At 53.4% G+C, this 22,408-nt stretch overlaps 1 protein-coding gene and 4 long non-coding RNA genes across 7 annotated transcripts in view; 4 read left to right on the top strand and 1 right to left on the bottom strand.

Annotated features, from left to right (window-relative positions):
- Window positions 1–1,005, bottom strand: part of LOC115337966 (formin-like protein 16) — a 12,651-nt gene extending 11,646 nt beyond the window's left edge. The window contains exon 1 of the mRNA XM_041121817.1: window positions 971–1,005. The gene's annotated coding sequence lies outside the window, so the exon portion shown is untranslated. The remainder of the gene's footprint in view (window positions 1–970) is intronic.
- A 260-nt stretch (window positions 1,006–1,265) lies between these two features.
- Window positions 1,266–19,131, top strand: LOC115337992. Its single transcript, XR_003922306.2, has 3 exons — window positions 1,266–1,401; window positions 1,533–1,648; window positions 19,091–19,131. It is a non-coding gene; the product is annotated as an uncharacterized LOC115337992 (long non-coding RNA).
- LOC115337993 lies at window positions 4,575–13,823 on the top strand. The gene is made up of 2 exons (XR_003922307.2): window positions 4,575–4,647; window positions 13,714–13,823. It is a non-coding gene; the product is annotated as an uncharacterized LOC115337993 (long non-coding RNA).
- On the top strand, window positions 10,298–11,949 carry LOC121233104. Its single transcript, XR_005931894.1, has 2 exons — window positions 10,298–11,765; window positions 11,848–11,949. It is a non-coding gene; the product is annotated as an uncharacterized LOC121233104 (long non-coding RNA).
- On the top strand, window positions 14,143–16,146 carry LOC115337994. Of its 3 annotated transcripts, XR_005931893.1 has the most exons (3): window positions 14,144–14,199; window positions 15,760–15,813; window positions 15,928–16,146. It is a non-coding gene; the product is annotated as an uncharacterized LOC115337994 (long non-coding RNA). The 3 variants fall into 3 exon arrangements; XR_005931891.1 differs by lacking the exon at window positions 15,760–15,813 and having other exon boundaries at window positions 14,143–14,199; XR_005931892.1 differs by lacking the exon at window positions 14,144–14,199 and having other exon boundaries at window positions 15,505–15,813.
- Window positions 19,132–22,408: the final 3,277 nt, after the last annotated feature.

Here is a 22,408-nt window from a genome sequence, read left to right as displayed (position 1 = left end):
CCAACCGCGGGGGGGGTCCACTGGCGTTCGGGAGCCGCGCATGCGCGGTGGCGCGTTGTTCGCGCCGCCCTCCTGCTGTTGCCTGGCAACCACGACGCCGTGCAGCTGCTCGGGGAGCCGCGCATGCGCGGTGGCGCCGCGTTTCGTCGCCAGCGCTCTCTTCCGCCGCCTATTGACCAAAGTTCGGTACGCAGCTGGGAGCCACGCATGCGGCTGGCGCGCCGCGCCAAGCCCTGGCAGTTGCCACCCTGCGACCAACGTTCGGTACTGCAGCTCGGAGGCTGCGAGTGCGCGGGGCTGCCCCTGTCCTGCACGTGCCGTCCGACGGTAACGGCAATGCGGCACGGCGGGAGGTGCCGCCGCGCTCGTTGCTTCCTCCCGGTATGAAAACGCCGCTGCCGCCCCAGGCGCGCGGTGGTCGCCGGCCGCTCGGCGCGCAAAGCGCGGAACCGCAGCGCCGGGCCGCCCCTGGGCACGCGCGTCCTGCCGTCCCTCTGCTGCTGCTGCCCCGTCGTGCCAACGCGGAACTGCAGCGCCGGCACGCACAGTTCGCAGCCGCAGCCAGCGCCGCGCCGCCTCCGCTGCTGCCGCCTTGTGGCCAAAGCGCGGTACTGCAGCCCGGCTGTCGCCGCCGGCTCCACCCCTCCGCCGCATCTGCGGGTCCCCTTGGCAGCGGGCGAGCGCCGGACCGGCGGGTGAGGCGAGCGATCTCCTCCGGCGGGGGCGAGGGCGAGGGGTGCCGTGCCTCCGCCCGCTGCCCCCGGGGCTGCCGGGCCGGAAGCTGCACGCCGCCGCGCAGGCTCCCGGTCGCCGGAGGCGAGCCGGGCGGGAGTTCCCCGAGAGCCGCCGGTAGAAGGAAAGGGGGAGGCGCGCACCCCCCAGGCGCGCCAGCGCGCCTCCCCGAGCCGCCAGAGCTCCCCCCCCCGCTCGGCCCGTGCGCTGCCCCCAGCTCCAGCCCCCTCCCCTGGACCTGTGCTGTGGCCGCAGGCAGCCCCCGAGCCCTGTCGTGAGGCAGCGAGCTGGCCCTCAGTGCATCTCTCAGAAGCCTCTGCAGAAGGAGGGGCTCTGGCCAGGGGCGATCTGCGGTAATGAGTCGATGCTCTTCTTCTCAGAGGCTGCTCTGGGCATGGTTGTCTCTCTTCCCCCTTGGGGATGCCGTTGACGCAGCAGCCTCAGGCTTGCGTGGGCTGTCTCTGCCTCCTCCCTCTCCGGCGGCGCCGGAGCACAAAGGGACAGGCGGGGCCTTACCGGCTGTGGGCAGGAGTGCTGCGTAAAGCTGGAGAGCCAGAGAAAGAGTAAAAGAAGAAAGGAAGGCCGGCCGGCCGGCAGCTGCCTCCCGCTGCAGGCAAGAGAGAGCCTGCCTCTCCACGTGTGGAAGGATCCCTCCTCGTAGTCCGCAGCGTCAGACGCCGAGTGCACTGCAGGGTCCGTATCAGGCACCGACGGTGCGTACGGCCACGTAGTGTGCGAGCGAGCGAGGCTCGTGCCTAGGAACCTGTCTTGCAAGACCTGTGAGACTCGTGTTCTCCTAGGGGAGGAGGACAGCCGTGCAGCCGGATTTTACAGCAGAGGAGGGGAGCGGGAGAGGAGCAGAAAGAAGCGTCTGAACTGGCCAATTCTCCTGGCAGCGCCAAGAACAAGAGCTGTGGTGAGCCCGGGGCCCTGTCCTCTCTCCCCCTTCTGTGTTCCGGTCCCTCCCTGCCCTGCCCGGCCCCCTCTCTTTCCCACACCGCTGCCTTTTTTTTTTTTTTTTTTCCTCCTTTCCTCCCTTGTACCTCTGATACTGAAAACCGGTCGAAGAACTCTCTAAGGCTCGTTTTGGAGTTTTAGAAAGCAGGCATTCTTCATGCAGCTCTGGATGCACGGGATAGTTCCACCTAGCGTGCGTGCCACAGGTTTACACACACGGTTCCTATAGAATAACTAATTGCATATTAATCAGATTAGTATAACGTATACATAAAAATGATGGCAACCGATTATCACAGTACTGCTACATCCAATCATGCGCAATGAAGGATCCGTTTGAGACGAAGGGCTCTTTTTGCACCACCGCCCATTTGAAGTTCTTGCTGGCTGTCCTTGAAGTCTTTATTCTTTTGGTTGCCAGGCAACAGCAGGAGCGCCGTAAAGCAACGCCGCCGCGCATGCGCGGTTGCCGAGACGCCCTTGTCGCGCTACGGTTGCTAGGCAACAGCAGCGAGGGCCATAAAAGGCGCATCACGCATGCGCGCCTCCCAGCTGCCGTACAGCGCCACGGTTGCTAGGCAACAGCAGCAGCGCCGTAAAGCACACCGCCGCACCTGCTGAGACGCCGTGTCGCACTATGGTTGCTAGGCAACAGCGGCGAGCGCCGTAAAAGGCGCACCGCGCATGCGCGCCTCCCCAGCTGCCGTACAGCGCTTTGGCTGCTAGGCAACAGCGGGGGCCCAGCCACGCGCGCCACCGCCCATGCGCGCCTCCAGAACGCACTTCCCGCCTTCGCTCGCCGCGCAGCACCATCCGCATCCCCGCAACGATCCTCTTCTGAGCATCAGCTGCAGGAGAGATGACTGACAGCTCAACCCAGTACAGACCAGCCACAGGCGGTAACTACTTACTGGGGGCACGGGGCTTACATTGCCCTGCCCTTTCCCCACTCGCAGCCCAGGCAGTCCCCTTCATTGCCTCCCTTCCAAAAAGCACCCGAGGGGCTGGAGCGGTTACAGCAGTCAAGCACAAACAACAGACAATTCGGGCGGTCGCTTCTGTCCCTGCCCCCCCACCCCATTATCTAGACAGGAGAAGCAGCACAGGGAACCTGCAAGGGCAGGGGGGACGGGGGGTTCCCCTGGACCAAGCCCCAGGGACTGCTGTATCCGTCTGCATGCAGCATCAGGGTTCTGGGAGTGACAGCAGCCAGCCAACAGATGCTGGCGAGAGATTAAAAAAAAATAATAATAACGCCTGGTGCAGGTGACAGCCTGAAGGCAGGCCACAAGAGACCCAAAGCTGCCTCGTGCCAGGGGGGCAGCTCTGTTCAGCAGGAAACGGCGCATCCCAGCGGACCAGATGCGAGCGGCCCACCTGCAAGCGAGCGATACCCTGGCGATCCTGGGGCTCTGTTGGGGTGGGGCGCACCTTTCCTCACCTCTGTGCTATCACAACTCTGCTCTCCTAATCCTGCACGCACGCAAGGCTTCTTGTGCGGGGCTTGTCTCTTATCGAAGAGACGCTGCACGGTGTTACTTACCGCCCCGCCCTCCGGCGTGCAAAGTAATTAGACGTGAAGCAGGGAAAGCAAAGCGGCGCGTCGGGATAGTAGATGTTCTCGGCAGATGACCGCAGAGCCCTCGAGGTTCCATCTTTGCTCCCTACAGGAGCGTGGCTCCGCACCCCTTGCCGCTCCCCCCAGCAAGCGTCACAATTGCCCTTTGCTGTCTGCAACGTGCAGCACCTGCACGGCCCGAGTACTGCTGCTTACGGAGCAAGAGGCGCTCGCTATAAAGCGGCAATGAAGAACAAGGACGGCCCGTCAAGACTGGCAGGAGGAACGCAGAGAGCCTCCAGCATTAGCCAGGCAGGGCTTGCGACTCACCTCGTGTCGTGGTCTAACGCCAGCCGGCAACGAAGCCCCACGCGACCGCTCACGTCGCTCCCCCCGCCGCCAGTGGGACGGGGAGACAATCGGAAGGGCGAAAGTGAGAAAACTCGTGGCTGGAAACGAAAACAGTTTAATCATTAAAAAGAAACAAACAAGCAACAACTTGTAAGGAAAAGAAGAAAAAAAATGACAGAGAATGGGGTGCAGGCAGCATGCCAGGGGTCTGGAGCCTGACAGATGATGGGGGGGGGGTGGTGTGGCATATGGAGGAGGGAAAGGGGGGGGGGGGGAGGGCAGGAGATAGGAGAGCAGGGCATGCGGGGGGGAAACAACTCGCATGGGTTAAAAACTCGCGTGGGTGAAGGGGGCGGGCCGGAGCAACGGGGGGCACATGGGGGAGAAACACACACGGGGGGAGGGTAGGTGAGGGTACAAAGGTGGATGGGGGGACACGGCGGGGATGACCTACCCCAGGGAGTCCACCCGGGATGATCCACAGCAGGTAACTCACCTGGGATAACGCGCAACAGAGAATCCACACCAGATCATCCACACTGGGAGGACCCCCAGCAATGCCCCTCAAACTGCCTGTGCTTCGCCCCCAATCTTCCCCAAACTGGCAAGTTTTTTGCTTTTTCAAAATACTCAGTTTGGGGTGTGTTTCAGTGCTTTTCCACAACATAAAAAGGGGTGATCTTTTGGTTGTGGTTTTGCGCGTGAAAACGGGGTGGGATTTTTTCCTTTCCAGCTGCACAGATCCAGGCGGATTTGGCTTTCCCAGGAGTCCCAAATTCGTTTGTTTTTTTTCCCTGTTGCAGACCCAGAATCAGGGGGGTTTGGGGTTGTCCTGGTTTTGGCTGGAATAAAGTTAATTTTCTTCCTGAGTAGCTGGTACAGGGCCATTTTGGATTTAGGACGAGAATAACGTTGACAACACACCGACGCTTTAGTTGTTGCTAAGCAGGGTTTATACTAAGTCAAGGACCTTCCAGCTTCTCATACCGCCCTGCCAGCGGAGGCTGGGGGTGCACAAGGAGAGTCGCTGAGCTAAAGGAGGATTCCAGGTAAACAGGTCAGCTCGAAATACACCACCCTCCTTTAAAAGTTAAGAGCTATTTGAACACTTAAAATCAGCATTTAGGCTAATTGATACCATTTTGAACACCTGCTTAGCACACAAGTAAACACTCTTGCCGGGGTTGGAAAACGTCTCCTCCCTTCCTTACAGCACTGCTGCAGGGAGAGAACCCCGGGAGGCTGCGGGACGAGGTCGTACACAATCAGAATCTATGCTTACGGATCCACCGCAACAGCTACAGCCCTTGCGCTGCTGCTGCTGCTTTGCATCTTGCTTGTTTGGTGAATAAAGCTGAAAGTGAAGTGGAAAACTTCAAAGAGCAAAATGAAAAATAAAGAATAAATCTCAATAATTCACTTTACACTCAAAGGGTGTGCCCACGTTTATATACATCCAATAAGAATACTTATACTGTAAAAGTATTTGATTTTCCTTTTGCATTACCTTAACTTGCACAGCTCTGAATTCCTACCGTTAAATTATCTATCTCCAAAGTACACAGTTATAATGTGACTAGGGGGTTTTTGTGTGTGTTACGTAATGAGGAGGAACACCTGGCCAGCTGCGCTGCCCAAGAGAGGTGCTACTGAACTGCCAGGGAAACACACCATTGAAAGCCAGACAGAAAGAAAGTACTTCAGAGCACTCCGTCAAAACGTCAGGAAAGAAAACCCACAACATTCAGTTGCCTCTCTTTTTAAACATTTAGAAAAATACCTAACTGCTTACATACACCTCATAAATGATATACTACAGCTATTTGGCAGTTACACTTTAAACAATGCAGGTCAATTTGTAAAATCCCCAGTGCTGCAATACCTCAGACTACCAAAAAGGACTGGCGGATTTCCTAATGCTTTTGGCAGTACTGAAGCACGCAGAGCAACACATTTTCATGTTGTCGCGACTGTTACAACTGAGAAACCAAAGACCAGCGATGCCATCAACTTTAGGAAGATGGGCTGTGCTTGGGTCTTTGGAAGGAAATTGACTTTTTTTTTTTTTTTCCCCCCCTCTTTTTAAAGAGAGTGAAAAGTCTTGTTACTGATGACTTCTACTGTCAAGTCGATCACCTCTGAAGATCCACTCTGATGGGAAGTTCATAAAAGAAAATTTCTTTGAGTGACAAAGACTTCCATTTTGGAAAATCTCTTTCCAACTGAAGTCAAAATGACACGCTGTAGGTTAAAGGAAAAAATACATTACTGAAGCAGTAACTCATCAAAAACAATCAGGACTCACTGTCACTAGTTACAGGGCTGCCAGTGCTTCCTGGGAAAGCCTGGAAAACACACAGATGCGACGCCAATTTGTCCTGTTTTGTCCACGTCTCTTCTTTGACCTCGATTGCTTTTAGCACAGATGCTAGTTATCTCAGTAAGGTTGTCGAGTACTCCTATAAGCTATTTTAAAAAACTCATGGACTGCAAAAGCATAAAGCTTTTATCATGAAAACAAAGTCTGTTTCTTCTGAACAGCTGAACTCTTACGAACAGTTTCTTCCCTCTTTTAGTACAAAATTATTTTCACTATATCATTTACTAGCAAGTGCACAGAAACAGAAGATTATGCTTTCAGGAAGAGAAAATAAACGGAGGGAAGTAAACTTTGCATAGGTGTAACTTGCTCCAGAACAGAACTTATTTTTAGTATTTGCGTTACAATATTTCACGTAAAAAAATGTAAAAGGAGAGTTGGCACACTCTTAATGTTAAAGTCCATACTGCAAGTACCTTTGGAAAAACGCAGACACACATCACAGACGTACCTTGTACTTGCAGACCACTATGGATTCTTTCCATCTGTCTCGTATTGTCATGGCAGAAGAAAGGGCAAGCACGGCGAAACGGTGCCAGCTGACATCCAGCTGAGAGAAGAAAAAACCCGTTAGCATAAAGCTGGGTAGGAATACAAAGCTGCCTTTTTTTGTGAAGGTTTGTGAAGACAGTACGACGGAGCAGAGCAAAAAGTATTTTTGCATTTTTCAGACAACCGTGCCTTTTTTTTTTTTTTTTTTTTTTTTTTGACTCATCGGTACCTTTAGTTTCACTAGAACTCACTTTCCTAGATACACGCAGGTGACAGACAGAGAGACCTACGTACATTTTCTCAAGCCTTAGTATAGCCAAGACTTCCTCACCCTATACATCACAAGTTGAGTATTTTTGCTAAAGAGCACAGCAACACATCTGTCCTTGCGAACTGCCTCGTTGCAAAAAAGGAATGATTTTTTCCAGGCCGTTGCTCCAAACGGTCAAGATCTTTTAAAACCGCAGTTGCGCCACCAAACCCGCTCAGGGTCCCTGCTAGCTTTTGACTGCCCTGACATTTGACAGGCACACGCTCCATTCCATCTTCCCACAGCAAAAATACGTTAACGCTCTCGGACCCAGAGCGCAACCCTACAGATGTCCACACACACACCCACCCCTTGCCGTTTTGATGAGGAGCCACCGAGCATCCCTGCGAGCACAGCCGCACGCGCCAGATCGGTTTCACCTCCGCCGCGACTTACCGGTTTCGGTGAATGTAGTTTCTGACGCTTTACACCGAAAACCGCATCTCGATGCTTCGCCCCAGTAGAAACGACCCATCGCTAGAACGCTACAAAAATGCAGTAACACAAATTGCAAACCCACAGCAGCAACAGCTCCAGAATTATTTAGACCAGGAACAAGGGAGAAAAATAAAACAGCTTCATCTCACGCTCAGGGGAGCGGCAGACAGAGAAAAGGGTTGGCATTCTGAGCCCTTACAGAAAACGGGCATTCTCCTTCCATTCCTCAGCCCGTCCGTTAAGGTCTCAATACCGCAACACTGCTCTGGCAACGTCGAGAGTAGGGAACAACAGCCCTGCCGCTGGACTTGCCACTGACCCATGCTATTTACCGTAGCAGGACGCGTACGCAGAGGGACACCTTTTGCCACACACAACCCTGAACTTCCTAAAAATTTACGTTTACCAAAAAAAGCCATTTGGAACATATTGCCAAACAACATTTGGCAATAAAGCTTTGATGCGTTTGACGCACGCAAATTTTTGGTCACTCGCTATTTGCTTCCTGTTGCTGCTGCTGTTCTTCCTTCAGAAATTCTACTTGTAGCCAAGTTATTCACTACTGGTTCAAGCATTTCCCTTCCTGGTATTACCAGCACATTCACAGAGGCAAGTAACTTAATTGCTCTTCTACAATTATCCAAACGACAATTACAGCCATGAAAGAGAAGGAGAGGTCAGGCAGCAGAAGAGCTCTGCAGGCTGGCACCAGTCAATATTGCACTCTTTTAAAAACAAACAACAACAAAACAAAACCGTGACCCTGTAGCTTTTTTTTTTTTTTTTTCCCCCCCCCCCCCCCTCTTTCAGAGCTCATCCCTGCCTCAGCATTTTGTCTCGTCAGAGCATGAAGCGCAGGTGATCCGCACCCTGACAACTTTTGCGTGTGATGAATGCCTGTTCAGAAGTAGTCCAGATCTGCTATTGTCTCACCAGACCGGTGTCATTTTTATGGTTTTAATCATCATAACTCAAATTTGATTTACTCACGCATTTGTGAGGAAACTAATTAACTTTTAGACACTGCCTCTCCTTTTTTTGGGGGGGTGGCGGGGAGGTGGAAACGTGTTAGAGACTGAAAAACATTACGATTCAGAGCTCCCAACCATGACGGAGTGCTGGAGAAATCAATGAAAGCAAAGACCAACAGCAGCAACATCAACTGAAAGTTGGCTTTAATTCCGGTCACGTACTTAAGCGACTCTCCAAGTCTATGCCTCGGTCCTATGAATGACTGACTAGTCCTTTTTTGGAAGGACAAACTTTTTTACTTAAAAGTCCTAGACTGAAGGCTCCGCTGAACGGAATGGGGATTGTGCCACGGGACAACATGCCATCGACACTCTTAATGGGGAAGAAGAAAAAAAAAAAAAAAAAACCAAATAAAAATCAAGTTTAAGTACCAGTTTCCATCACGTTTCACTCATGACATTTCTACTGGCATCTAGGTGCTCAAAAATGAACTACAGGGACACCACATATTCCTAAAAATTCAGTTACACATAAAAAAGTAAAAGGCTGTTTCCAACTTGCCCATAAAATCCGTATGAACAGAGCGAAGAGAAACACTCGACCCTAAAGAAGCTAACAGGCAGCTCTGAATTTACCAGACACGAAATTTCGTTCTTTCACCTGAAGCAAAAACGTATCAAGGGACCAGTGCAAGAACAGGGCACGATCTGTTAACAGCAATTTTTCCATCAGCTTTTCTGCACTAGCAGCAAATTTGCCTTTTCTGTGGGTTTAACGTGGAGCATCCGTAGTGCCCTCGAACTCGCAAGTGTTTCTCTCCGCTCCCCCAGCCCGATACGTGCGATTACCTGAGCAGCAAGCGGAATTACCCACGCGGGATTTTCTTCGTGTGACGCGGAAGGTGACGCTGGGAAAAGAGGAGACAAAGAAATGAACCTGCTTGTCGCACCCAGCCAACGGTGAAAAGACAGGGGAGGATTCTGCCGGAAGGGCTCTCCGCACCCCAGGAGCTCCCACCGGCCCGTTTCTCTCCCCTTTGCCCGGTACCGAGGGGACGACGACACCTCGCCCGCGCCCCCTCACAGGGGGGCTGCCCCAGGAGAGCCGGGGGACCCCCACCTTGCTTCTGCCCGCGGGAACGGACCGGGCGAGACCCTCCACGCAGAGAGAGGAGCGTGGCGCGGATTGCATCCCCGAGGGAAGAGGCCGGGCTCCCCGCCGGCAGAAGGACGGCTCGCCTCCCTGCTGCTCGGAGCTGCTTGCTGCGGACAGCCCTGCCTGCGCCCGGCCGCCCTTCGGCCGTGCTGGGAGCGCGGTCCGGCCGACGGACGCTCCAGCTAATCGCGGCTCCTGCTCGTTACAGCCGCAGGTACTTTCGCCTCTGGCTAATGCACGCTCCAGACAGCGGACACCCCAGCCTCGTTCCAGCTCCCGCTTGCTACAGTTCTGGCTCGCTGAAGCCCCAGCTCCGCGCTGAAGCTCCGGCTGATTTCAGCTGCTTCTCCTTACAAGCTCCAGCTACGTGCAACGGTCTGGCCTTTCCACAAGGTTGTATATCAACTGCTGTCAAAACTGGAGCATTGGGATTAAACATCAGAGTTACACGCCGTATAAATAGTCGTTAGTTCGGGCGATTAATTACTGAACAACTATTCTGAGCAGCGCAGAAAGAAGAGCTGGACTCAAAGAGGGCACGTGGGGTCTGAAAAGCGCCTTTCCCCCCACAGACCATCGCAGAAGTTGAGTGCGGCCTGCTGCGCGCCGGCCTCCCGAACTTCGGCGTCCGACGCCACCAGACCCCCATCTCCGGGGAGGGTCCACGCACCCTGCCCACCCCCTGCTTCCCCCCGCAGCCCCCAACACCCTCCCACCCGCCTGCCAAACCAGCCACGCCGGCTTCCGCTTTTGGCCCCCACGCCAGCGGACTCGGGGCCCCTTTGGGAGCCAAAAACCCCGGCTGCCGAGCCTGTTCTCAAGGCCCAAAAACGCAGGGCCGGACCTCTGTTTCTGGGCCCAAAGCCGCGCAGCTCGGTCTGTTTCCGAGCCCCAAAATCAGCCGCGCGAGCCTGTCGTCAAGCCCCGGGAACAGAAAACTTGTTCTCCATTTCTGACCCTGCAGCGCCCACGGGCGACGCCGAGCGTAGCCACCCCGCAGCCCCGCACCCCCGGGGCCCCACGCGCAGTTTTGGGGAGTGCCCGCGACCTGCGGAGGGCCCGGCCCCACGCCTCTGCGGGGCAGCCCCAGCACAGGCAGGGCGTCGCTTCGCGATTGCCCTTTCAGGCTTTATTTCCCCGCCATCGCCGGCACGGCCAGGCCCCCACCCCAAACCCCCGAGCCGAAGCACCCCCGCGGGTAGCCGGGCCCAGCCACCCGGAAAACAAGAAAACCAAAGAGGGAACAAGACAGAGAACGTGGGGAAAGGCAAGGAGAAGGACGCAGAAACAGAGAGCGCGCGCGAGGGATAGGGAGCAGGACAGAGAGATGGAGAAAGAAAGGAAAAAAAGACGGGAGGCAGAACCAAGGGAAAGAGAGACAAGGACGGGGAGCAGGACAAAGGGACGGAAGAGAAAAAAAAAAATCGCGACGGGCTGCAGGACAGAGATGAAGGGATTAAATAGACACAGGGAGCACGACGGAAGGACAGAGAGAGACAAAAGGGACAAAGAGCAGGCCAGCATCGGAGGAGAAAAAACCAACTGCGACGGGCAGTGGGAGAGAGATACGGGAAAAGAAAAAAGTACTGAGGAACAGAAAAAAGAAAGAAGAGACAGCTAGCTGGACAGGGGGACACAGTTAGAAAGGACGGGAGAGGGAATGGGGCAGAGAGAGACAGACAGAAAAGGGAGCGAAAGAAAGCAAGGCAGAGGGACAGCAGGGCGGGATGGGGGGGAAGGGACAGGGGTCTGGACAGAGATGGAGAAATAAGCAGCAGGGACAGAGGAAAAGAGACAGAAAGAGGGACAGGGAACATGGCAGAGAAGGACAAATCAGGACAGCGGCAGGACGCAGATAAAAAACGGGGACGGTCCTCAGGACAGAGAGGAATAGAATACAAGCAGGGAGCGGGACAAAGGGATACAGCGAGAAACGACGGGACAGGAAGCAAGACAGAGCGACAGACAAGAACAATGACAACGAGAGCGCGCGCCCCAGAGAGAGAGCCAGAGACCGCGAGAAGCACAGGGGGTTGGGGAATTTAGAAAGAGAAGTATCAGGAGCCCTGCAGAGAGAGGGAGGGTGAATAAAAAAGGGGCAGGAAGCAGCACAAAGGGTCAGAGAGAGCAAGAGATGAACAGGAAGGAGGACGGGGACAGTGAGATCCAGAATGACAAAAAATAAACAGCAACAGCGAGCAAGACAAAGGGATAGAGAGAGAAAGAGAAAGTAGGAAGACGAGAGATAGGAAGGCAGGGACACAGAGCGGCACGTACAGGCGCAGAGAGGAAAAGAACACCAGGGAACGGGCCAGAGAAATTGGGAGGCGGGGAAAGAGGCGGATGCAGATCAGGACAAGGAGACCGAAAAGGAAAAAACAGGGACTGGCTGCAGGACAAAGAGTGGGGGGGGGGGGGCGGTGGGGGGGGAAGAGGGAGAGGGAGCAGGACAAGAACGCAGAGAGAAAAAGGAAGGGGGGCAGTTGAACGAGAGAGAGAAAGGGGGAGAGGAAGAGGGAGCAGGACAAGAGAATAGCCAGAAGAGGAGAGGTACAGGGAAGCAAAAAAAAAAAAAAAAAAAAAAAACCAAAAAAAAAACCCCAAACCAAACCAACCCCCAAACGTCACAGCAGCATGGGAAAGCAAGGGGGCCAGGAGAGGGGGAGGGAGGGACCGGGACGCACAAGAGGAGCGACAGGGCCCCGAGGGCCCAGGACTCACCACAGCTCTCGCTCTTGGAGCTGCCAGGAGACCTTGCCAGCTCAGACGCTTCTTTCTCCTTCTCTCCTCCCTTCCTCTTCTGTAACTCCAGTCGCTTGGCTGTCCTCCACATAACGGAACACGCGAGTGTCTCACGGCTCTTACGAGATGAGGCCTCCTAGACACGTAGCCTCGCTCGCTCGCTACGTGGCCGTACCCCGCTGCCGGTCGTGCATACGGACCCTGGCGGTCTGACCTGCTGTGGACTACGAGGAGGGATCCTTCCACACCCGGAGAGGCAGGCTCTCTCTTGCCTGCAGCGGGAGGCAGCTGCCGGCCAGTCGGCCTTCCGTTTCTTCTTCTTTACCCTTCTGTGGCCTCTCCAGCTTCAGCAGCTCCTGCCCACAGCCAGTAAGCGCTCCGCCTGTCCCTCTGCGCTCCCGCGCCGCGAGGAGAGGGAGGCCAGGCAGAGACAGCCCACGCAAGCCTGAGGCTGCTGCTTTCAACGGCATCCCCGGGGGACGAACGGACAACCGCACCCACAGCCTGGCCTCTGGGAGAGGGAAAGAGGCAGCAGTGACCGTTATGACCGCAGCTCGACCCTGGCCGGAGCCCCCTCCTTCCGCAGGGGCTTCCGCAGACGCCGCTCGTTCCCCGCGCCGCTGCTAGCGGCACCCACGTTGAGGGAGACTCGAGAACACCGCAGGGCCGGCTTGCTGCCCTCACGACAGGGCTCGGGGGCTGCCTGCGGCCACAGCACAGGCTTCAGGGGAGGGGCTGGAGCTGGGGGCAGCCGCACGGGCCGAGCGGGGCCGGGGGCAGCTCTGGCGACTCGGGGAGGCGCCCGCTGGCCGCGCCTGGGGGGTGCGCGCCTCCGTCCCCTCTTCCCTTCTACCGGCGGCTCTCGGGGAACTCCCCGGCGGCGCTGCCCTGGCCCGGCTCGCCTCCGGCGGACCGGGAGCCTGCCGCGGTGGCCGCTTCGCAGCTTCCCGTCCCGGCAGCCCCGGGCGGCCAGCGGGCAGGAGGCACCCCCCGCCCCCGCCCCCGCCCTCGCCCCCGCCGGAGGGGATCGCTCGCCTCACCCGCGGTCCCGGCGCTCGCCCGCTGCCGCCGAGACCCGCGCCCTGCGCACCGCCACGCGGCTCCCGGGGACCGCGCATGCGCCGGAGGGGCCGGAGCCGGCGCGCGAACGCCGGGCTGCAGTACCGCGCAGGGAGGCGCGTCCGCACGGCTGGTCGGGGAGCGGGCGCAGCGGGAAGCCCGCGGAAAACCACGCGAAACCGGCGACGCTCCTGAGTCTGAGCCGGTCGGACTCCGGGGGCCGCGGCGGCGGCAGCGAGGACTACGCCGCGCCCGAGAGCCACGCTGCTGCCCGGCCGCCGAGTCCGCGAAAACTACAGCTCCCGGCATGCCCCGGGAGGCAGCCCGCCCTGCTGCCTGACCCCGCGGGGACGCCGCTTCCGTTTCCGCCCACCCCCACGCCGGCGCAGCCGCAGTCCCCGCCGAGCCCCCAGCGCGGCTCCGTGCAGCTCCGGCGCGCTCCCGCCGCCGCCGCTCCGGCACGGCGCGGCCCCCCCCCGCCCGGCTCGGCGCCGCCGCCCCCCCCCCCCCCCTTAAATACCCCTTTCAATATGCCTTAAATCTGGTCTCTCTAAAGGAGGATTCCAGGTAAACAGGTCAGCTCGAAATACACCACCTCCTTTAAAAGTTAAGAGCGATTTGAACACTTAAAATCAGCATTTAGGCTAATTGATACGATTTTCAACACCTTCTTAGCACACAAGTAACCACTCTTGCCCGGGTTGGAAAACCCATAGGGTACTGTTCTAAGTTACTTGATCCAGTAAGTAGAGGATGGCCCGCTTGTCTCCGAGCTTTAGTTGCTACGGCATTATTAATAGAGGAAGTTAGAAAAATTACCTTCAGTGCTCCTTTAAAGGTGTACAGCCCACACAATGTCAGAAGTGTGTTACAACAAAAAGCAGAAAAATGGTTAACAGATAGCCGGGTCCTAAAGTATGAAGCAATACTAATTGATTCCCCTGACCTGGAATTAAAAGTGACCTCTGCTCAGAGTCCAGCACAATTTTTGTTGGGGAACCATCAGAAGAATTACAACCTAACTGTTTAGAAGTAATTGAGACCCAAATCAAGGTGAGACCAGATTTAAGGGATATTGAATTAGAAAAAGGAGAAATACCGTTTGTGGATGGCTCCTCCCGAATGGTAGAAGGGAGGAGAAAATCAGGCTATGCAATAATTAATAAGGTCTTAAAGCTTGTGGAATCGGGACCTCTGAGTCCATCACGGTCAGCTCAGGCCTGTGAGCTGTACGCCCTATGCAGGGCCCTGGAGTTACTAAAAGGAAAAAGTGGGACCGTATTTACAGATTCTAAATATGCATACGGGGTGGTCCACACTTTTGGAAAAATTTGGGAGGAAAGAGGTTTAATTAATACTCAAGGGAAAAATCTTATAAATCAAGAATTAATAGTAAAAATTTTAAGGGCATTAAGAGAACCAAAAGAGATAGCAGTAGTACATGTGAGAGGACACAAAAAGGGATTAGATTACCGAACCAGAGGAAATAATTTGGCAGATAAAGAGGCCCAGGAAGCAGCCCTAAGGACTCGGGTCGCTAAAATTAATGTAATACAAACCAAGGGGGATACCAGTGAAGAAAGACGGGAGGAAGGAGAGAAGAAGTTTACCCCTGAAGAACAAACAAAATTAAAAAAAAAATAGGAGCTAAGTTAGAACAAGGAAAATGGACACTGCCCGACGGGCGAGAAATGTTGCCAAAAGCGTATGCCAGACAAATATTGGGACGTTTGCATGCGCAAACACATTGGGGTACAAAGGCATTGAGTGATCACTTCCTTAAACAATTTGGCTGTATTGGGATTTTTGAAATAGCAAAACAAATTACACAAGGCTGTTTAACCTGTCAAAAAATAAATAAGAAAGTGTTTCGACAAGTAGCTACGGGAGGTAGAAAAACAGCATACAGACCTTTTGAGAGGGTACAAGTTGATTTCACTGAATTACCCAAGGTAGGGAGGATAAAATATTTATTGGTAATAGCAGATCATCTAACACGGTGGGTAGAAGCTTACCCTGTAGCACGGGCTACGGCACAGATGGTGGTAAAAATTCTATTAGAACGCTTGATACCTAGATATGGGATAATCCAGTACATTGACTCTGATCAAGGCACACACTTCACTTCCAAAGTAATAAAAATATTATGTCAATCATTAGGTATTCAGTGGGACTACCACACTCCGTGGCATCCACAAAGCTCAGGGAAAGTAGAAAGGATGAATCAAACAATAAAACAACAGTTGGCTAAATTAATGATTGAGACCCAAATGCCTTGGACAAAATGTTTACCATTGGCACTTTTAAATATAAGAACGAAGCCACACAGTGAGACTGGATTATCACCGTAGGAAATGTTATATGGTATGCCTTATTCTCATGGGATGCCTCTGGGGAATAATGTAGTTGAAGATAAAAATATCCGAGAATATATAATCACTATCGGGAAAAGATGAAAGGAACTAAGAGACATTGGGATGTTGGCTCAAACACCACCTCTAGGATTTACAATTCATCAATTAAAACCGGGAGATAAGGTTCTGATAAAAACATGGAAGGAAGAAAACTTATCTCCCCTCTGGGAAGGACCTTTTCTTGTTTTATTAACTACAGAAACAGCTGTGAGAACTGCTGAAAAAGGATGGACGCACGTGTCACGAATAAAATGTCCGGTGAAGGAGTGGAAAATGACATCTGAGCCAGGAGAAACTAAACTAACCATCAAACGAACTTGAAGAGGCCTTACAATTGACTGGTAGGGGTATCTGTGTATCCTTACAGACTCCAGACCCAAGTGAATCCCAGCTCGTTGGCTAAGGCCGTGGGAAGAACCATTGTTGTATGGGAGGAGTACCCCAACTGACGACGCGGGACAGCAGAACCCCGAGTCGAGCTAGTACTCAGCTTTGTCCAATTTGTCGCCGGTGCAGTTTGTATCTTATTTGTCATTGTTATTACTGTGGGAAATATATAATCCATTATAACGGATCACAACAAGTATATTTAGTGACCACACTATCTCCTTTTTCTATTAGATGTAGACGTATTAATCAATTAGAAATACGAACAAGAAAAAGGTATTTTTGTTGTCGAACTAACAGGGTTGTAGTAATATAAGATAAATTGCTGTGGGAATTTTATTATGACTATTTCTATATAATATATACAAAAACTTTTCATTCCTACCAGGGAAAACAATAATGGGGATCATTTAAGCATTAAGATACCTATAAAAGACACTGAACTTTTGGAACATAGCACACAAATTGGACTAAGAGCTGACCCTATAATCCCTTGAGTGTTTAGGACAGACCACCTCTTAAGGAAGAGGGCAAGACTGGATAGGGAACCGGTGGTGCGGCTAAAAGGGTCTGCCAAGGGCTGCAACCCCTCAGGGCTATGACCGCCGACCACTATGGCCCTTACCAGACCTCTTCTAGTTCTACTTGGGGATGAGTTCTTTGACCCTGGCTACTGAAAACAACTGCAGTCAATGTATAGTGACCACTAGAAGGGGACGAATAAGCTCCCTAACCTTAGTATATCATACTGTCTATGACTGCAAGGGTCAGAAAATTGGAAGCTGCATTTATAACCAAACCCGGTATGCTCTATGCAGAGAAGAAAACAGAACTGTATGCTATGATCCAAAGGAACGCCCTTGTCAATATTGGGTCGAGATTAGAACAAATGATCAAAATGGGAGATTAATAGGATCAAGTAAAAAAATTACTAATTCAACCATACCCGCCTGGGTATCCTTTGATGCATGGGATGCAATTGACGACGACCCAGACACAAATTGTGGGAGTGTAGAGTGGAGAAAATATTATTCAGAACAACCAAAGTACTTATGTCCAGGAGCCGGGCATTGTCAAATTAATGCAAACTACCGGCGCTCTGAAACAGCAAGATATCAATCTGCCCACTTACGTGGCAGGAGGGGATGGGGGCGTGTGTGTGTTGGGCAACCCAAAACTGGGGATACGAAAGTCATTGTGGGGAAATACAGGCCTCCATAACCGCGGGGCCTGTAGATAAAAACTGCACCACCCGTAGCTGTAATCCTGTCAACATAACTATTAAAAACCCAGAAAATTGGAAACAGAAACAAATAGTTTACCTTGGGCTTAAAATCTATGGGACAGGAGGGGACCCAGGCATTGTCCTGAATATACAGATCAAAGAAAAGTCTAGAGAATCAATACAACATCGATTATTGTTTAACTCCTTTTATCATGAAATAGAGACAGGAGTAAAATATGAAATTCCCACAGTTGCTAAAAATTTATTTGTAAACCTTGCAGAAAATATCGCTAAATCGTTAAAAGCGACTAATTGCTATGTTTGCGGAGGAACAAATCAAGGTGAACGATGGCCATGGGAGGCCAACATGGAGAGCAACATAAGTAATCCCCAAGTGTGGAAAACAGTGGGAAAGGATAATAGGAAACAACAATGGGTGCTTCAAACGAGTGTAATTGGGAAGAGTTGTTGGCAAAACCTAAGGGATGATGGAAGGCAAGTAGGTAACCTGGAGCGTGAAGGAGGTTTTCTATGGAATGAGACACGGAATAATTGGGATAGGTGGGGAAACCCACTGGAAATAAATAATCAATTTAAAAATTGGACAAATGGAACGAATATACCAAATGGTTGGCCAACCCCTAAAGGACATTATTGGATTTGTGGCAGATTAGCTTATGCATATTTGCCAAAGGAATTGGACAGGGTCCTGTGTAGTAGGAACTATAAGACCCAGTTTTTTCCTATTACCCATAAATCAAGGAGAGCGACTAGGAGTTCAAATATATGCAGAGGCCAATGAGTTAGGAAAAAGACGTCAGAAACGAAACCTGCAAACTGGGAATTGGAAAGATAACGAATGGCCTCCTGAGAGAATTATTGCCTATTATGATCCAGCTACATGGGCAGAAGACGGATCTTGGGGCTATAGGACCCCAATAGATATGCTTAATAGAATAATAAGGTTACAAGCTGTAGTGGAAATAATAGTAAATAAAACTGGAGATGCACTTGGATTAATTGCCAAACAAAATACCAAGATGAGAACGGCTTTGTATCAAAATCGCTTAGCTTTGGATTATTTGTTAGCACAGGAAGGGGGGGTGTGTGGAAAATTTAATCTTAGTAATTGTTGTTTAGAAATTGATGATGAAGGAAAAGCTGTGAATGAACTTGTAACGGAAATGAAGAAAATGGCACATGTCCCAGTTCAGACTTGGAATGGAATTAACCTAGGGGGATTATGGGGAGACTTTATGAACGGTGATTGGCTCAATAAAATTGGGATAGTTGTATTAGGAATATGTGGAGGATTGTTAATAATTCCATGTTTAATACCTTGTTTTACTAGACTATACATTCGGTTACACAAGGAATACAGATATCTGCTGTACCTGTTGATCCAGAATCTGGAAGAGAAAAGGCCAATTCCCTAATGATCATAAAAACAAAAGAAGATCCGAGATTGATACCAATTCAGCAAGTGTTAACACGATTGAAAATGAAAACACGAATCAATACTATAAAAAAGGAAATGGGGGATTATGAAATATAGTAACCTGATTCGTGTCAATATAAAACAACGATAGGGCCGCATGGTGAAATGTGACCCTCTCTGCATATGTAATCTTTAACCGTTTTGCTGGATCTTGTATAACCGTAGGCCTAAGGGAAGTAGGAGAGTATGTATATAGTTCTTGCTTCCTGCAAAAGCCATATAACAGTGGGGAATTACAAAAGTTGGAAACGAAATAAAATCAGACATCAAGTAGAAATCGAAAAATACTTCACACGGTCTCTCGGAAGTAGCGGAATCCTATAGTTGCAAAGGTTTAAAGAAAAAGGGGGGGGGGGATTGATATAGAGAACAAACTGCTTATTGCTTAATGATTGTCCCTCTGTAACTTTACATACCCAGGACTGGTGTTTGTCAAGGATTAAGCCTGCCAGAGACTGGTACTTAGGAATGATGAGCAAGAAGGAACCAAGAGCGATCACAAGACTTAATTCAGTGTTCGATGAATTTACGATCTTGTTAAGAAAACACAAGTAGAGGCCTTGCTTGAATAGATAAGGCCGGAAAAGATAAGAACTCCTGCCTTTGTTCCCATCCTTGTAGATAATTTAGCTTAAACTAACCGTACGGTGCTATACCACTAATGAGAACTTAGATAATAAGAACACTAACAAGCACTAAGGTATCAAAACATGTAAAGGACCGTACGGCGCAGAATCATCTGAGGAGGGTCAAATAGCGGACAAGTGAGGAAGACTATGGAGGACCACCAGAGGACTCCTGAAGACCACCAGAGACCTTCAATGCGCCTGCATAAAGGACATTTGCATATGCTAATAGTTTCCTGGAAAACTAATGAATATGTATAACATTTCTCAGGAATCTAGTGAATATGTATGTAGAACCTGTACTTAACCTGCACAATTAGACCTGACGGGGTGTGCCTTGGTAGAGCAGAGGCTCCCGGTGCACCCAGCGCTGTTTGCTTACCTCTATTCGTGTAATAAATCGTAAACTTTAATTAGAATCCTGGTTTTGGACATGATCATTTTTCACAGATGGCAAAGCCCCCCTGCTGGGGGGGGGAAAGGTTCCCCCAGGCCCCCGGCTTGAGCAGCAGGGTGCAGCTGGGAAGGGGTGGGCAGGCTGTCCTTGGCTGTCCCCATGCACAGGGGACCCCAGAGACCCCAGACTGCCACAGGGAGACCCCAGACTGCTTTTGCATGTGGGTGCCCATGGCTGGGTACTGTGAGTGCTTTGAAAACTCGGAGCTGATCTTTAATCCTAAATTTAGGAAGCAGGGCGGGAGCTGAAGGCGCACAGGGTCCCGGCGTGGAGCTGCTGCCATGGCACGGGGACGTACCAGGCATGAGCCAGGCCGGTCCTGCCATCGTCCTCTCCTGGCTTCCCCTCGCCAGTGCTGCTGCGGGCGTCTGGTATCCCAGGGAGGACCACCCTCCAAACCCTGCAGCCCGTCCCCCCCAAACCCTTTTATCGGTACACCTCCTACGGGTGAAGCTGATTTTTCCCCCTGCTACACCGGGAAGCAGAGCTGCGGGCACAGCCCGTGCTGCCAGAGGGGGTGTGTGCCCCGTCACGGGGCTCTTCTCCTCCCGGTTCAGTGCAGGATGCTGTGAGGTGCAACACCCAGTTTGGCACTTCCCTGCTGGGTCAGGCTGGGCCTTTTCTGGCTTGAATTTTGCCCTTAGAGGCAGCAACAGGGCACCCCCCCCCCCGCCCCCCCACTTCGGCTTCATCTCTTCCCCCTCCTTCCTTTTCTCCCTGGGGAAAAGGATGGGACTGGGACAGACCTTCCCAGCAGCAGCACCCCAAGTCCCGCTTCCTGCTGGGTTTCCACCTCCTACCTGTCCCGTTTCTCCTGGGTTTTGCTTTACCCCGGCCTGGGGCGAAGGGAGCCGCTCGCTCGGCAGGCATGCAGCCTGGGCTTCTCTGTGCACCGTGTGTCCCCAGGGGACCTGAGCGAGAAGTCAGACCTCGGAGTTAATAAATCAGCTCGAGGAATAATCACAAGGCCGTTTCCTAAATTCCTTCTTCCCCTGCATATGCGTCTGTACAGCTCCTCGGGGACAGTCGGCGGAGCCCGCTTGTCTCTGGGAATTGCCTGTCAGCCGCGTGGTGACATCCTGAGCGGCGCTAATTGCTCGTTTAACGGGGCTGGTGGCTCCGGAGGAGAGGGACTTCTCCCCTGGTTTGACTTGGGGCTGAGTTTGCCGAGACGGTGGACGGATCCCGCAGGCGGTGCTCGTGAGGCAGCCCGGTCCCCCCGGGAGCTGGTCGGAAAGCAGCCTCCGGTGGGATGCTCCGCTCCGCCAGCATCAGGGGGGCCGAGGTTCCCGGTCCTGCTGAAAAAGAGGGCGCAGGCACCCCAAAACTGGGCACTGGGCTGGGGACGGGGACGGGGACGGGACGGGACGGGCTCTCAGCTCCCCAGCCCTGTGTCTGTGGAGCCGGGCTGGCAGCACCCCCGGCTGGGGGGCAAGAGGAGGGAGCTGGATGCAGCCGGAGGGCTGCAGATGTGCCGGTCCTGCCGTAGCCCAGGGGGGTGCTTTGCAGAGGGACCCCCAAGAGCCCCCACGGCTCCATAGGGGTCCCGGCCATCCTGCTGGGGTGCCAGGGGACAGCCCCATTTTGCCCTCCCCCTGGTTGGGTGGCACAGGGGGGCTGGAAGACCAGATCCCCCCCTGCCGTAGGCATCCATCTGCTCGGCATCCAGCTCCTGCCTGCTCCCTCTGCCCCCCGCTCTGCCTGCAGGCAGCGCGTCCGCGGGGTCTGCACGTCCTCGGCGTGGGACGTGCCGCGGTGCATTGGCAGGAGCAGAGCGAGGAACCCAGGAGACTCCGGGAGAGGGTCCAGCCAAATCCCTCGCTGGAGAGATGCCACAGCGAGAGGGGGACACGCAGCTGGCACAGCTGCAAAGCCCCAGTACCAACGGTGGGGATCTCCCCCCCTCCCAGCCCCAAACCTGCTGCTGCTGGCGTGGCCGGCGGCACTCGCTCTCCTCCGAGGTGCCGAGAGGAGAGGCTGGTGCCGAATTCCCGAGCATCGTTACCGCCCGTGCATCTGGGAGCGTTTAAACGTGCCGACCAGGAGCATCTTCGTGCTCCTGTCGCGGCACCCACGGCCAAAACAGCCGGAATGGTCTGCAAAGCCTCGTCCTGTGTCGGTTCATCGCTGAGGATGGTTCCTGACTGAGCCCCGGGCTGAGCACCGATTCCTGCCGCCAGTCAGGGCAGGGGACGTGGGGGCTCCCGGGGATGTGGGCAGCCAGGCTGGGGACACCCCGCTGCTGTACTGGGACATACCTCATCAGCGGGGGGGGACACAAACGCACGGGGACAGCAGCATCGCCATCGCCGGACCCCGTGCAGCACAGACCCTGGGACAGCACACGTGGTCCCGGGCTTTCCCCCCGGGCACCCGTGACCCCACAGGGATGGGGAGAAAGGTCCCAGAAAGGGTGGGCAGAGAGGTTTAGTGGGAAACCTCCTGGGGACCAGAGCGGTGGGTGACAGAGGGGACCAGCAAGAGCTGCCCTCAGTCCCTGTCGCTCTCGTACCCTCCCTTGGTGATCCGCAGATACTCGGCCCGTGCCTCAGTTTCCCCATGGGGCAGCAGGGAGCGCACGGCTCCTGCATCCCGCAGGCGGGAAGGACCGGCTTTTGGTGCCGGGGCTCCAGGGAGGAGCTGGGGCTGTCGGCC

Source organism: Aquila chrysaetos, unplaced genomic scaffold (assembly GCF_900496995.4).
Source record: "Aquila chrysaetos chrysaetos unplaced genomic scaffold, bAquChr1.4, whole genome shotgun sequence".
Lineage (NCBI taxonomy): Eukaryota > Metazoa > Chordata > Aves > Accipitriformes > Accipitridae > Aquila > Aquila chrysaetos.
This window is presented reverse-complemented; position numbering and strand designations above follow the sequence as displayed.